This window comes from Lingula anatina, chromosome 5, assembly GCF_051362555.1.
Source record: "Lingula anatina isolate TDL-2025a chromosome 5, LinAna3.0, whole genome shotgun sequence".
Taxonomy (NCBI): domain Eukaryota; kingdom Metazoa; phylum Brachiopoda; class Lingulata; order Lingulida; family Lingulidae; genus Lingula; species Lingula anatina.
In genome coordinates, this window is record NC_141771.1 from 19015679 (window position 1) to 19030683 (window position 15005).

The 15005-nt window shown below is 36.6% G+C and overlaps 1 protein-coding gene and 1 long non-coding RNA gene across 4 annotated transcripts in view; one reads left to right on the forward strand and one right to left on the reverse strand.

Moving 5' to 3' along the window:
• The window catches only part of LOC147761788 (uncharacterized), a 256913-nt gene extending 253698 nt beyond the window's left edge, over positions 1-3215 (reverse strand). For both annotated transcript variants that reach the window (XR_015334726.1, XR_015334727.1), the window contains exon 1: positions 901-3215. This is a non-coding gene — a long non-coding RNA (uncharacterized LOC147761788). The remainder of the gene's footprint in view (positions 1-900) is intronic.
• Positions 1-15005, forward strand: part of LOC106162473 (uncharacterized) — a 138026-nt gene that overhangs the window by 79257 nt on the left and 43764 nt on the right. The gene's annotated exons all lie outside the window — the stretch shown is intronic.

Genomic DNA, 15005 nt, shown 5'->3' on the forward strand with positions numbered 1-15005 from the left:
TCATGCACTGGGGAACTCTTCTTATTCGAAAACACTCTGCAGTAGAATCAACAGTAAGGCCTTCACCAGCACAATGTTGAAGGTTGCCTTGAAAATGAGTTGTACTTAACCCAAAAAATCTTCATGAACATGCCTTCTTGTCGTACTGCTTCTTCAAGGTTATCTGGGGCAAAACCTTTAAGGCGTAGCAGGGCTTGGTGAAAGTCATAATCTCCACCTGGGGTTGAATTACAACTTTTGCACCAATACCCTAGCTTACTTTGCCCCAAAGCCTTGAAATCTGCCGCTGTTAAACCCTGGCATTCTATTTGAAACCAGGAATTACAGGACTCGCATAATATGGACACCGTGAAGGCAGTGTTCTTCCTGCAATTGCCACATGGATATCTCTTAGGCATCTTTGTAGTAAAGATTTTGAATCACGGGTTCGTGGAATTGCTCGGATGTATATTCACAGAGTCAAAGCTATGAATGAAGGCAGGTACTGGATTGAGCATGGCTTTTATAGGATTTTCAAACAAAGACATACGTAAGGAAGCAAGATTAGGTAAAGTGTGGGCCGTCAACTTACCTGTCTATGCTTAATCAAAGGTAATTAAATAGAATTTGATAGGGGACACCTACTCTATACCCATGGCAACTGATCTTATCAGTAGTGTCACACGTCAGCACAGGCTAGATCGTTCTGACACGTCGTATAAACAAAACATGCCACAGAACAACAGTTCCATTTTTTAATAAACTCAAAAAGCAAATGATGTGTATACATTACCAAAGGGATTTAAGAAAAGAATATTTAAGTGTAGAACAATAAATTTTATCATTTCCTAAATACCAGTGCCCGTTGTTACGCCTTCGCGGCCGAGTGCCTTATGAAGGTACAAATAACAATGTACTTACTGGTGTCTCAGAGTATAAGCACAAAGCCAAAAAGCCAAAGAGATAAGCCTCAAGAGAAGAGCAAAAGAGACCGATTTATTTCACGTTACACCTTATATACAAGTTCAGATAGTACACGTTTACCAATCAGAACCAACTATACAATGAACAGTTTTACCTTTAGGTTACCAATCACGGGAGAGATTCAAACTTGCACACCGGACAACACTTTACTTACAGAGACATCTACCGGTAGCAATATAAAATAATCTCATCTAACACACTACATCGTCACACTCTCCCCCCTTTTGACGAACAAAACTCCCCCCTATTATTACAATATAAACCATTACTTTAAATTGTTAAACTAACAATTATTATAATTCAACAACTGAAATGGTACTTTACATTTAAAATACGCAAGTAATGCAAATAAGTCATTCTTGTTATGCCAAGATTCAACATTTAACTTTAACACAAGCAAAGTCAATCAAGTCCATCTCTCAGCATAAATGTTCATCATTAGGAATGCAAAACAAAGTTTTTAATCCATTATCACTTTAAATCAACTTTAAAAGCAAACAAAGTGATTTTAACTCAAAGTTGCTCAAAACAACATTATTAATGATAACAATGTCAATGTGAAATGTCAAAATCATTATATAGTTCATCTTTCATCCATGTAGCAAAGTAAAATTCATCCGCCGATACCAATGACTACTGAGTTCACGATCCTCTGATGAAAGTTTTTGTAACAGATGATACAAAGTTTTCCAGTGAAACAAAGTCAACAAAGAATTCAGAATCTCAGTCTTAGGCTCCATTCCATTTCCATGAATGTATATTTTCACAAAGTTAATGTCCTCATTGGAACAGTTATCTGGCAACATTATTAGTCCTTCATTTTTCACATAGTCCATCAGTTCCCATATATTTCTCATATTTAATGTCAATATCAGGAAATGTATAAATCCATTCACCAACTGGATCCACAGTTTTTTCTCGAATTCACCAGTTCCACACGAATGAACATCACCATGACATTTACGTAAAAGCGAATTGTCCTTTTCCATCGATCTGCAATACCAGCACACCAATCCTGGAGTCATATACCATGGCAAATGCACAGATTTCACATGACGTCCAAGATGTCTACTCAGGTCAGCACTGGACACCAGACACAAACCACACTGGACTTCTTTCCTCTGTTTCTTCCTTCTGCACTTTGAGTGGGTAACTTCCTCCCCCTCTTCACCAATTAGGACAGTAGGATCTTCCACCAGATCAGTGTCATCATAATCCGGGACAAAACAAGCTTCATCTAGCATGTCTAAATTATCCATATCTGAAATAAACTTATACAATGGTTTATTTTCTTGAATGAACATACATGATAATGATCTTTTCTTTCAAATGAATATTAACATAATTTTACATTATTAACATAGTATTACAGCATAGCATTACATTACTAACATAGTAACACAGCATTGCCGCATTAACTATGTACAAATATTCAAATTAAAAGCAAAGTTAAATTGCTTTTTATATTAAATCTATGAAAAACTTTATCATGAAAATATATAATAAGAAAAAATTACCTTAACAATATCCAATCCAACTATCATAAATACCGTAACAATATCCAATCCAACTACCTTACATGCAAAACACATGCTCAACTGCAACATATTAGTTTGAACAGTGTAACTATGTTAGGCAATATTCAATTTTTTTTTTTTTATAACCCCAATTCAAAATAAATATCAACTTATTCATGCAATGTTCAATGTAACATGCTCAACAATAAAATTCAAACAAATATTTAGAAAACCTATACCAACTTGGACTGTTGTTTTGATCAAATTACCTGAAATATAATAGGAAGTACAAACTATAATATACTTCATCAAATATATCTTTATTATCTTGTTTATTTTTTCTAATATTTTAATACTGATAGAGTTTGTCTCTGAGATAACAAATAATATCAATACAATCTTCTTTAGATAACTCTTTGTTTATTTCTTTCTCGTGGTCCATGAACCAATCATAACCCGTCTCTAACAAAAATCTTTCTTTCCATATTTTTCCTAAATGGATGATTATTTTAGCTTGTTTTGAACTTTTTATTTCAATGTTTCTGATTGAGAGTATATATAAACGTTCTGGAGATTCAACCCAATCTGTACACCATTGAAACTCTTCTTCCCAGATGTGCATAATGTTTGATTCATCCATGTTCTAAATAAAAAAAAATAAAAAAAATACAAATAAATAAATTAAATTAAATTCCTTTTATTTCAGCACTGCCGAAAATTAAGGAAGTATTTATATACAACTATACCTTGACTAATAAACTAAATATACATCAATATGATCATTCTAACGCAAAATCTCTTAACCCCATAGAGCCTGGCAGCATCTGACCTAGAAAGTGCCCTTGGTCCTGAGCCCTCTACCCAGATGCACTCAATTTTACAGGCGGCCTCATTTAATCAATGATAATGTATTTACTTGTCTAGAAAATACCTAAAAACTGTACATTTTTAAAAAGCCAAGAATGTAAGCTTTAAAGTCATATCAGTTTTATTCACATTTGTTAACTTAGGTAGATATAGCAGGAGTTTAAATATGAGACTTGCTTTTCTCGAAGAGAAGTAAAAAACAAAAACTTTAATTTCAGCATGCACATTCTTTTTCACTTAACCAAATAATTTGTTGAAATTTTCTCATAAACTTTCGAAATATGTCTTAAACAATGTCAGAAAATTTCAGAAAGATATCTTATTCAGTTTTTGAGATATAATAAATTTTCTGGGATGCGTACTGTACCTAAAAACCTGCATCACGTTAGAGAGTTGCACAATATACAGGCAGGCTAGCTGACTAGAAGACTTCCACCTAATTACTTTTATAATTACAAAAAGATTGTAAATTTAGTGCTTTTTACGAAAGTTTTTCATAGTTTTTTTTAATCAACTGAACCACGATACTCATAAAATTTTGTTTAGCACTCAAACCATATACAAGAATACAAACATTATCATGAGCAAATATTACACTTTCGTGAATAAAAATTGCATCATAAAAATACAAGTAAACGTGGCATTTTTACTAATACACAAGCAGGAAAAGACATGTTGATACAGCGCACTAGTAAACATATTATATCTGTATTTAAATACACAAGCAGGAAAAGACATATGTTGATGCAGCACACAAGTAAACATATGTCATTGGTACTTAGACATAAGCAGGAAAAGACATGTTGATGCAGTACAACGTAACATATGACATTTGTAGTTATGCACAAGCAGGAAAAGACATGTTGATGCAGCACACAAGGCAACATTTAGCCTGACTTGCCACGGTAACAGTCATTTTATCAGCGATATAGCCATTCCAATTACTATTGTCGTCTGCTTGGTTACTGCCCTTAGTATCATCAGCGTTTTTCATAAATCAAGCCCCACGTCCGAATCTGCTCTCTGACAACTCATACTAGGCAAAGGTACATCATCTTTGAAGTTACCGGAGTATCAAAATCTATCAAGGACTCTTCCCTGAAGTCTGAATTTTCTAACAAATCTAAAACATTTCTCAACCCATAACTTCTGCTGACTTCTGGCCGCCATTATGACTTCATAGCGCCTCGACAATGGTTGAAATAAACCGCTTTTTCATTATCTATTTCTCGCTACACGTCTTTCAAAAGCCGGCAGTAAACAAAAAACTAACATTATATTAGTCTTGTGATAGAAGCATGAATTGTTACAAAAGACAGGGGACAGTACATGCATGTAAACACAGAAACCGCGTATTTGCGGTTCCCGGCACTGAGGACTTTTTAAAACGAACCGCATATGTGCGGTTCCCGGCGCTATGGGGTTAAATGAGATGGCATTTTAATTTGTCTACCAAATCTTGATCTTTTTACAATTGGTTCCACCAATTGCGGTTCATTCAATTGAAAATCACTCTCTCTTTCAACAAATTTCCTCAATCTGTCATGATGTACCACCTGGATTTTTCCCTTTTTTATCTTTAATTGTATAGAGAGGTGGGGATGCTTTGATAACATCATATGGTCCTCTATATAAGGGTCTAAGTTTCTTACTTTCTCCCTTTTTATGACTTTCATCCCTCAAATATACTTTCTGACCACAAGTATATTCACTCTCTCTCAACTTTGCATCATACAATTGTTTTTGACCTTTCTGCACACATTTCAATTTTTCTCTAGCCATTTCATGTGATCTATTTAGACTTTCACTCAAGTTTTTCAACCATTCATGAGTCTCATATGGTATCAGGTTTTCATTCACACAACCTGTTAGTAAGTGCAACGGCATAAAAACTTCTCTCCCTAACATCATCATGTTAGGAGTAAACCCTGTTGATGCATTCACAGTTGAATGTAATGCCATAACTAATTGAGGTAAATCTCTATCCCAATATCTCACATTCCCTTCTACATTACATCTAATCATCTGTGTAATAATACCCATGCATCTTTCAACTTGTCCATTAGCACTTGCTCTAAAACCAGTTGTTCTAAGTTGTTTGATTTCTAATAATTTACACAAATTTCTAAATAATCTACTTTGAAAATTTGAACCTTGATCTGTATATATCTCTTGTGGACAACCAAAAGTAACTATGAATTTTTCAAAAAATGCTTTTGCTACTAATTCAGCTGTCTGATTTGGCAATGCCACGCATTCTATCCACTTAGTAAACTGATCTATCATAACCAAAATATAAGAATTCCCAAATTCACTTTGTGTAAATGGTCCAAGTATATCTAAATGAACCTTTTCCATAGGAAATCCTGCATGATGCAAAGTCATTTTGGCTTTTGGTTGAACATGCAGTACTATGCTTGTTTTTATTGCAAAGTTCACATGAACTTACATACAATTTACAATCTCTATTCATTCAATGCCATTTGAATGATTGTTTGAGTTTTTGCAAACTTTTCTTGTAAGCAAAATGACCAGCTGTTTTTGAATCATGACAGAAAAATAAAACTTCATTGACCAAATCTTTTGGTACAATTAAACATAAATTTCTATCCTCTCTCTTTTCCCATTTGTAATATAAAACATCATTCAAAAGAATCAATTGTTCTTTGCAATTCCACAATCCTTTCACTGCCATACTACATAAATACAACTCTGACTACCTTTAAGGTACCAATCATGGGAGAGATTCAAACTTGCACACCGGGTAACACTTTACTTATAGAGACATCTACCGGTAGCAATATAAAACAATCTCAACTAACACAACATCGTTACAGTATGCTGGGGATTGACCTAACTCCCTGGGGGTTCACACTAAATTGATATTAGCTCAAGTCTGTCATGCCTACCCAATCAACTAGGGGTAAAGATAATTACCCCCTAACAGTTTTACTAGGCATGACAAATGTTTAAGCTGGTTAGTTTAATAGCAATTTAGTGAGAATCTCTTAACACAGGTAAGGTAGATACATATATGGTAATATGCCAAACAATTCGACCAAGATTAATTAATTAATTTCATGGAAATGTCAGTTTGGTCGAATTGATTAAAATACAGCAATGGAAATCTTTGATATCGTCGGATTGTTAGGGGCATCTGCCAAAACGTCCATCTTACCGGAAGTATTGCACTTTACCGGAAGTGTAACGCAAGATAAGCCGCAATTTTCACTCAACACGTGTTTCAAGCACGTTTTATCCTCCTTTTGAATTTTTATTTTGCTGTGTACAATATGTGCTAACATAACTTGAGATTCAAACAGACGACAGTTCATAATTTCTATCTCCCTCACCGACGATCACTTTCATGACGCGCTTCACAAGTGGGACGCTTTTTCCCCCGGAGACAGGTGTTGTAAACAGTGCCCGGTCACTTATATTTGAAACTGGTAGATTTACCAGACTTAAACCAGTTATGTGATCTACGTACGCCCCATTTGAATTTTAATATGTCGACTGAAAGCAACCAAATTGAGATATTTTTACCAGTCTGAGATCAGTTGTTTTCAACTCGCAAGGCTTGCTCTGCGTAGACGCACGCATTTCCGAAGAAAATTCAATCGCCCCTATCATGGACATAATAAGAGACTACCCTATTTAGGTCCAAGCAACTATCAAAGAATACCAAGTGGCACTCGAACGGAATTCTGTGTAACTTTAAATTACTTTTCAGTATTTAATTTAAAAATCATGTCATATCAAAACATATTGAGAAAAGGCAGTCTACGGAGCCTACCTGTGCCGATAGACATACAATGTATACAGTATTGTTGGCACTCTTCCGATTTTCTTACATGTATACACTCGCTGTGCACAAGCCACGGTGCATATAATAAACCCCACTGATACAACCCGAACGTAAAATAAGCATTTAATTGCCATAATTTACACAAAACAGAAGCACTTATAATTTGACGTGAGAATTGAGCAAACGACACTGGTCTTATCTGGTCTGCTCCAGAATACTAGCGCAAACCACATGTTAATGAAGACGGTCCCATTGTGGGGCAGGGGGGTCACAGGAATGAGTTCTTCACGGATTACGCTAAATAATATCAACGTTTCATGCATCTGGGGAAATAAAAAGTGACTCACTAGTAACGTAAATACCCAGTGGAACTCTCTGTGAAACTCCGCTTTTCACCGCCATATAAGTTAGTTTTTTTTCTAACAAGGAAGACGTCATTTTTATTGTTGACAAACGGTTATCCAAGTCGGTGAATAGCTACACGCGTTCGTCAGATTTTGACAGCGCGTGGTATTTGGTGCCAAGAAGTCTAGGCGGTCGATCTCACTGATCTTTCAGTCGACTGTAGTAAATGTAGGATCTCGCGGCATTGACTTCAAGAACATTTCCCCTGCATATATATTTCAATCAAACTTGAAAACAAATTGCTTATTCTTCCCAAAATTTTTATTGCTAGCATACGCTACGTATGGTCTATATGAAGATATTTACTACATATCCTACCCACTGTCGACATTTGGTTTCATCCAGAACAGACATCCCCCCCCCCTCCCAGTTACGGGCATAACGAATCAGTCAGCGAGGGCAAGTCTGCTAAATTAGCACAAATTGTATGTTTATAAGCACTATTATTGTCATCGGGGACAAAGGAAATGACAGGTACGTCTCGCTTGCAGATTAGATCTTCAGTTAATTGTTTCTTCCTCATTGACAAAAGCTATTGAAAGGACAACAATTGACAAAGGGACGTTCATGCAGCATCTATTTCACTGGCTTGAAAATTTACTGAGTATTGACGACGATGTGGTCGAACAATCGGAACAAGAAAAAAATTCTGTCGCATGATTTTGACGTATGGACTAAATGTTTGAGCCCTGAAAAATTAATTTTATAATATAATTTTTTTGGTCGGATTGACTGGGCCCGTCGAAATGCTTGGCACATTACCGTAGTGATTATTTTCTGGTTTCATTGATAACATTAAACAAAGCCTCACTTGGCTGTTTAGATAACTTTCTGGTTCCCTTAGATAAGATATAAAGTCAGAGGATATAGTGTCCATTGTCAAGGTAAGGTAATGCACTTAATTAAAAACTCAAATGGTTTGTGCCTTCCACATAAGCAAGACCACAATAATTTGAATAGATATATATACAGGAAGGAAGGTTCAGCTGTATAAGTGGCCCACTGGCTGTAATGTTGGTTATTTTATTTTATTTCTTTTTCTTTTAATGAATATTAAATAATTATGAAATAAATAATGCTAAATATCTGTCATACATCTCCCTTGTCCAATAAACTAACTTGTGTGCCTCAAATGTTCTACAGATAACTTTGAGAAACTTTACATTAAACATTGATCTAACTACCAATCCTACTCTGCGGAAAAAATGTAAACGTCATCATTTATCTCAAACACACCACCCCTATTAACTTTTTCAGTCCATTCACAGGTATATCCCAAGAAGTTTGCAACCTTTCCAGTTGTCTTTGACCATGAGCTTAAAATGGGCAAACAGTACTGGTGGTGTAAATTGCAACTCTTTTGAAATCTGGCTAAAGGAAAGGGAATATAGCCTGCCACATATCTCAAAGTTTTCTCCTCTTCTGGGGTCATTTTCTCCTGTGGTTCGTTTTCAGGGTAATAGTGTTCTGTAAAAGTAGCTCATCAGTTAAGTCTATGTTAAATGCAGATGAAAAGTCCCTGAACTTCTGTTTAACATTGTCACTTAATCTAAATTAATGGAAGTTCCTCAGCATGGTCACCCTTGCTGAGGACAGCATGGACTTTGTGTCACCTGATACCAATACCTGCCACAGTTCACTGACCAAATAAGATGAAAATCTGGAAAATTCTTCTGTTTCTTTCATGTGTAGCAGTTGCTTGGCTATCTCTGACACCATATCTCACCACATGTACTGAACGGTTTTCCACACTTTGTCGAGCTATCACATATTTTTCCAATGCAACATCCCTATCTTTGGTAAAGCAAAGGGTCCTTTACACTAGTAACACCAATCTCAGAACAAAATGAGTCAAAATTCTCTTTGCCAGTCACATCTGATCTCATGTTGTGGAACGCTCCAAAGACAATAAGCCTAGAATTGCTGGTCATTTTTATGTGGTCACCACTTGTGACCACAGCATGCAATTGGCTATTTAGGTTTTTTAGATAATCAGTGGGGAATTGTTTGTTCTATCCATGTAATGATTTCTTTCTTACGACTTCTGCAGCTTCAGCAGCCCTTCTACCCCTCTCAGACACTGCTATATCTAACACAATTTATGTGACAAAATCTTCTAGATAACTTCAAGATTTAAGAAACTTACATGTATAACATTATTGCAAATAAAGTAAGTACAACTTTTTGCTGCTCTTTTTCTTTCTCTTTCCTTTTGTAAGTGATGCCCCATCTTGGTAAATGTTAATTTTTCTTCAAGAGATCACTGAAGATCAACAATTCACGAAACGCATTACAAACCCCACCTGGCTACGGGTCTGGTAAATGCATTACACTTTCACAGTAAATTCTTCACACTGCATGTTTATAAAGAAACGGGACTAAAACATTAAATACTTCCTTACTACATTTTAAATTTACATTATTGCACCATAGCATACCTGTAGAACAGTGATCTCCAATGTGAGTTAGCTGACATGTTGGTGACCAGAGCATCTTTTCTTGGCTATAGCAGGGTACATCTACACAGGGGCAAAACATTGTAATCCCTCCTCTTCTGGATTTCTGCATTCCGGGGCTCCTTACCAGGAACAAACTTCATAAACGACAAGTCTGAGAAGGAGTTGCAGGCCTTTTTCTTTGATCTCACCTTTCCCTCACTCTCTTGGTTTGTCTTTACAAGCAACCTCACAGGGGACCTCTGTGGCACCACTTAGCTTTAAGTCATTTAAGAAAAAAAGGATGGCTACCACATGTTTACATCTGCCACTGGCACCAGCTTTGCATGTGCAATATAAGATCACCACTTGCCCATCAGATGAGAGGTCAACCTTGACTTGATATCTATCCTTGCTGAAGCTAGCTCCTTGTTTGGCATCGATCAGTCCTCATTGGCATCTCCCTGTATGGATAGTACCTCGTTGATGGACCTTTCTCTCTAACCTCTGTTTCACCTTGGTGCTCACACTAGTCACAGTCAAATTGTCCATTGCATTGTTTTCAATTCCTTATTAGTTCCTTATTAGTTGTCATATCTGAAATGGCATTGGCAGCCAGCAATGTCTCTACATTGCAGTTTGGTAGATGGTGAATGAGTTTGTCATTTTGTAAAATATCCAACAACTTGTACTAGGTCCTTAGATATACTGCGGGTATAACCTAAATGTTAGGGGCTCTTATCCTACGCTGGAAGATTCTAGGTACGGTACACGATTCCCAACTCTAAAAATCGCCGATTAAAAGTGGTAATGCTCGCATAACCTGACTGCGTGATAATTTCTAATTCTGATTTTAATTTCTTCGGTTCATATGGAGAAAGAAAAGACCTTTGGATGTGTTCTCTTATCATAAGCCAGACCGTCCCGTGCCTATCGGTTGGGAGTTTAAAAAATGCTCTAGATCCCTTCTTAGGGCCCCCTCGCAGATTTAGTTATTAGTTTCCCTATAACCCCCAGAATATCTCGCACCATGTCATTTAAAACATCCAACACATCAATATACGTCCGACCCTCTGACGGGACATTTCCGTCACACGAACTTACACCCGTGGAGGCCTGGTCTATTCTACTTTGTCTAATTGTATAGTGCTGCTTACCTTGGAGGTTCCTGGCCAAGATATCCAATGTGTAGACTAATCTCTGCATTTCGGTTCCGGGCTGGATGGTAGCTTCACGCTTGTTATTGTGTCCCTCGGCCATGGTTAGTGCGTGTTCTTACAATTCTCCCCGAATATAACCGAAGTCACTTTGCAGAATTGTGTGCGAGCTTTCGCCAAATCTGTACTAGGTCCTTAGATATACCGCAGGTATAACCTAAATGATAGGGGCTCTAATCCTACTCTGGAAGATTCTAGGTACGGTACACAATTCCGACTTGGGTTTTGTGCGGAGAGAAAAGTAACGCAACACCACTGTTTAGTTACCAAAATCAAAACTCATTTGTCAGGTCGTAGCCTGATTTTATACCTAAAATTGGTGTGACAGACTTATATCTTTATTGTGACTTCACTACAATTACAGAAGATAAGAAAAAGATAAACGTTAGATAAGAGATGTACTGGTCTGAATACAGGTCTGAACAAACTGTTCCTTTCCCCATCCTTGATTGCTTGCTCCCCATCAAATGATGCTTCCCATGATCCACATATCTGTCTTGCCTTTTCTCTGCCTGAGTAGGAAGGGCATGATGGCCATAAAAGTAGACCTAAAAATCAATTAATATAAATTGAAAAAGATTGTTTTAATTCATCTTTGTTAATAGGTGTGGGTAACATTGGCAAATTTTGACTGGGAGTCAGATTTTAATTATAAAAATCTAACTAAGGAGTCACCTTTTTGGGGAATTACATTTTCATGGTACACTTGCATAGTTCCTATCAGTTGGACATTGCAGATTGTTTTAAATTCCATGAAGTGAATAATGAAAAAACTCAAGCCTTCACAGATAAAATCACCGAATATTGTACCAAATATCTTTTGGCATACTAAATCAAAATGAAGTTATAATAGCTCGATCTTTGGAGAATTTACCCATTTGACAAAAAAAAAAAAAAAAGAAAAGAAAAAGAAAAAAATCATGGAATTCCAGAACTTTTCTGGATCCTAAGGTGGCTCAGGATCCCTGCTGATTGAGTGTTTTGTTGTATAATTAAGTTTCTGAGATTAAAAAAAAAAATTAAATATGGCTGCCTTGCCAAACTTGCCCACCTGTATGGCAACTCTGTGGTAATCAATGGGCATACAGGAATTATCTCTTAACACCCAGCTCAGCATGGCATGGCTTGTTGGCCTCTTCACTGTACATTGCAATCAGGCACAACAAAACAGTAACCTGATTTGACAACACTGAAGTCAAAAAGACCTACTTGGATTTAGGCTATTTGCAACCTTACATCTTTGATCTTTCAAAAGAGAATATTCAGTTTCTGTTTTATCTTATAGGTCTTGGGGGGGGGGGGGGCATTTCACTTGCTTTTTGGCATATTTATCTTGCTTTCTTCTCACTTGTGAACTCTTTCAGGGAGTCAAGAAGACATGCTCTATACTACATATTATGTCCAGTTTCCTACCCAAATAAGGTAGGAAAATGTTGCCAGCAAAATCATCCAATGTGTTGACACTGGCAGGAAGACTGTGGACAATGGTTGCACCATGTAGCACCTCACTGTCACATGTTGGTGGTTGATCTGGTTGTTCACATGGCTCGGGGCTTTCAAATATCTGAAAGTGAAGGAGGGAATGACAGGTCCACCTAAAGGACAGGAAATTCCTAGAAGTTACAAAGTTTTGCATTGAGATATATAATTGACCATATAGTCATGTTATTCTGTACAAATTTTAATTGTGTAATCTTTCTTAGGATTGATCTTTCTATGGGCTTTTCTGAAGGGTGCTGAGGAATTCTTCTTGGTAGAAGTATGAATGGACACTGTGCATCCATAGAAAAGACTATCTAAAGAAACTGCTGGTATTGTTTCTAGCATGTCCATATGAAAATGCTGGGTTCTCAGTCAAATCTTAAGTTTGACTTGTACTTATCTTTTACCATATTGTTCTCTTGCTCATGACCCTGATTGAATGGGATGGCTGAAAACAATTGGCTGTTTCAGAAATCACGCAGTTTGAAGCATTTTCCAGTCCTGCACAGCAGAGACTTAAGGACAGACACCTGCCTGGCCTAGTAAACATGGGTCAAGGTAAAGAAAAGGTGCTGCTTGATCCAATGCTTCAACATGAAAGGTATATTTTCTCTCCTTAAGGGCTCTGCTACACAGTGGAATTTCATGATAATATGTCATGATCTGATCTTAGAACATGAATGTTGACCAGATCCTTATGTAGCAATTAAGTCTTTTCTGCAAGTGTGGATGGGAGTTTCATCATTTGAACCTCTATTGAGCTGAGAGATTGCACAGGGTTAAGTGCAAGATTATGAGCATCATATACTTGTTTTGAACCAGTGTGAGGACTTCATAGAAAGAAGAGATCTCTTCAGTCTCAGTCTTCTAACACCCCATTCTCATAGATTAGATCGACCTACATTGGATCGACCTAACTCCCTGGGGGTTCACGCTAAATAGCTGTCAGCCGGGCGGACACGAAAGTTAATTACCCCTTAAAGCTTGTAGTAGGCGGGGACAGACACTTAAGGGGGATTATCTGACAGTAATCTAGTGAGACTCCCCGCGGTGATAGATCGATCTAAAAGTTGTGAGAACAGAGCCAAAGAGATGACACCAAGGGTCTTTTGGATTGAAATTTTTGTCCAATCTTCCCCCCCCCCTCCCCCAGTATTAGAATGCTTCCCTTCACCGTTCATTAATTACTATAATTGCACTCACTGTACTCTGACAAATAGTGACTGATCAAATATGGTTACTGTTACTGGAATTTGGCCTGGATTCAGATAGTCAACTGTTTGGCCAAAAACATCCATGTCATGCTTTATTTGATTGCCTTTATTGTGGATTCTAAAACCATCAGATAATTGATTTGGACTTAACTTGTATAATATTTATATTTACATGCAGAATATGATTGAAAATGTGCATTTGTCGTGAAAAAAAAACACTACAGCAGTAAAAGAGGTAACAAAAATAAATGAATAGCTCCCATTTAACTACAAAATTTCTTACTGGCTGTATGTGTTTATAAAGTAGGTTTGTTTCAAAAATCAGCCTGGTTGGATCATTATTACATAAATTCTTGATTACTTTTTTGCATTTTTTCAAGCGTCATATCTTTTGGTATAAGTGTATGCTCCCAAAAATGCAAAGCTATTTTTGTTTTTACTTAAAATTTGCTGGCTGGCTATATGTATAAGGCAGCTTCATATCGATAATCAGTATGATGAATTATTTATGTGAAAGTTCCAATTGCTTTATCGTCTTTCAGACATGATGTTTTTTCCACGGATCCATGGAATTCTGCATTTTTTATGTGATCTCAGAGCATCTAAGATAAAAAAATAGGTTAGTTTTTTTACCCCATGATAACTGTTCAGAGTTTTTTTTTAAGACCTCGGCTCACTTTTTACTTTAAATTTGCTGAGTCACCTTATTTGTTATTATGGCAGGTTCAGTTTGAAAATCAACACGATTGAATATCCTGACAAAATTTTATCTTTTCAGAGGTTTTATGTATATATGTCAGATAGACTAATAATCTGACTTTCAATTTGACCTTGACATCTGTGACCTGGTACAATCATTATAAAGTATATAGGGTAGACAATTGCAAAGACACCAAAAGTAAGTTTCTCTATGGAGAATTATCTGAGATGTGTATATTTTTTATATAATTCCATAAATTGGTGACCATCTTGAACTATTTGCCCAAATGGGGTTATTCTCCAGAGGGTTAGGAGGCCAGTATGATTTAGTATGTCAAAAGGTAGTTATATATGTACACCTGCAAAATTTGGTGTTTTTATCCAGCTTGCTGCTAAGT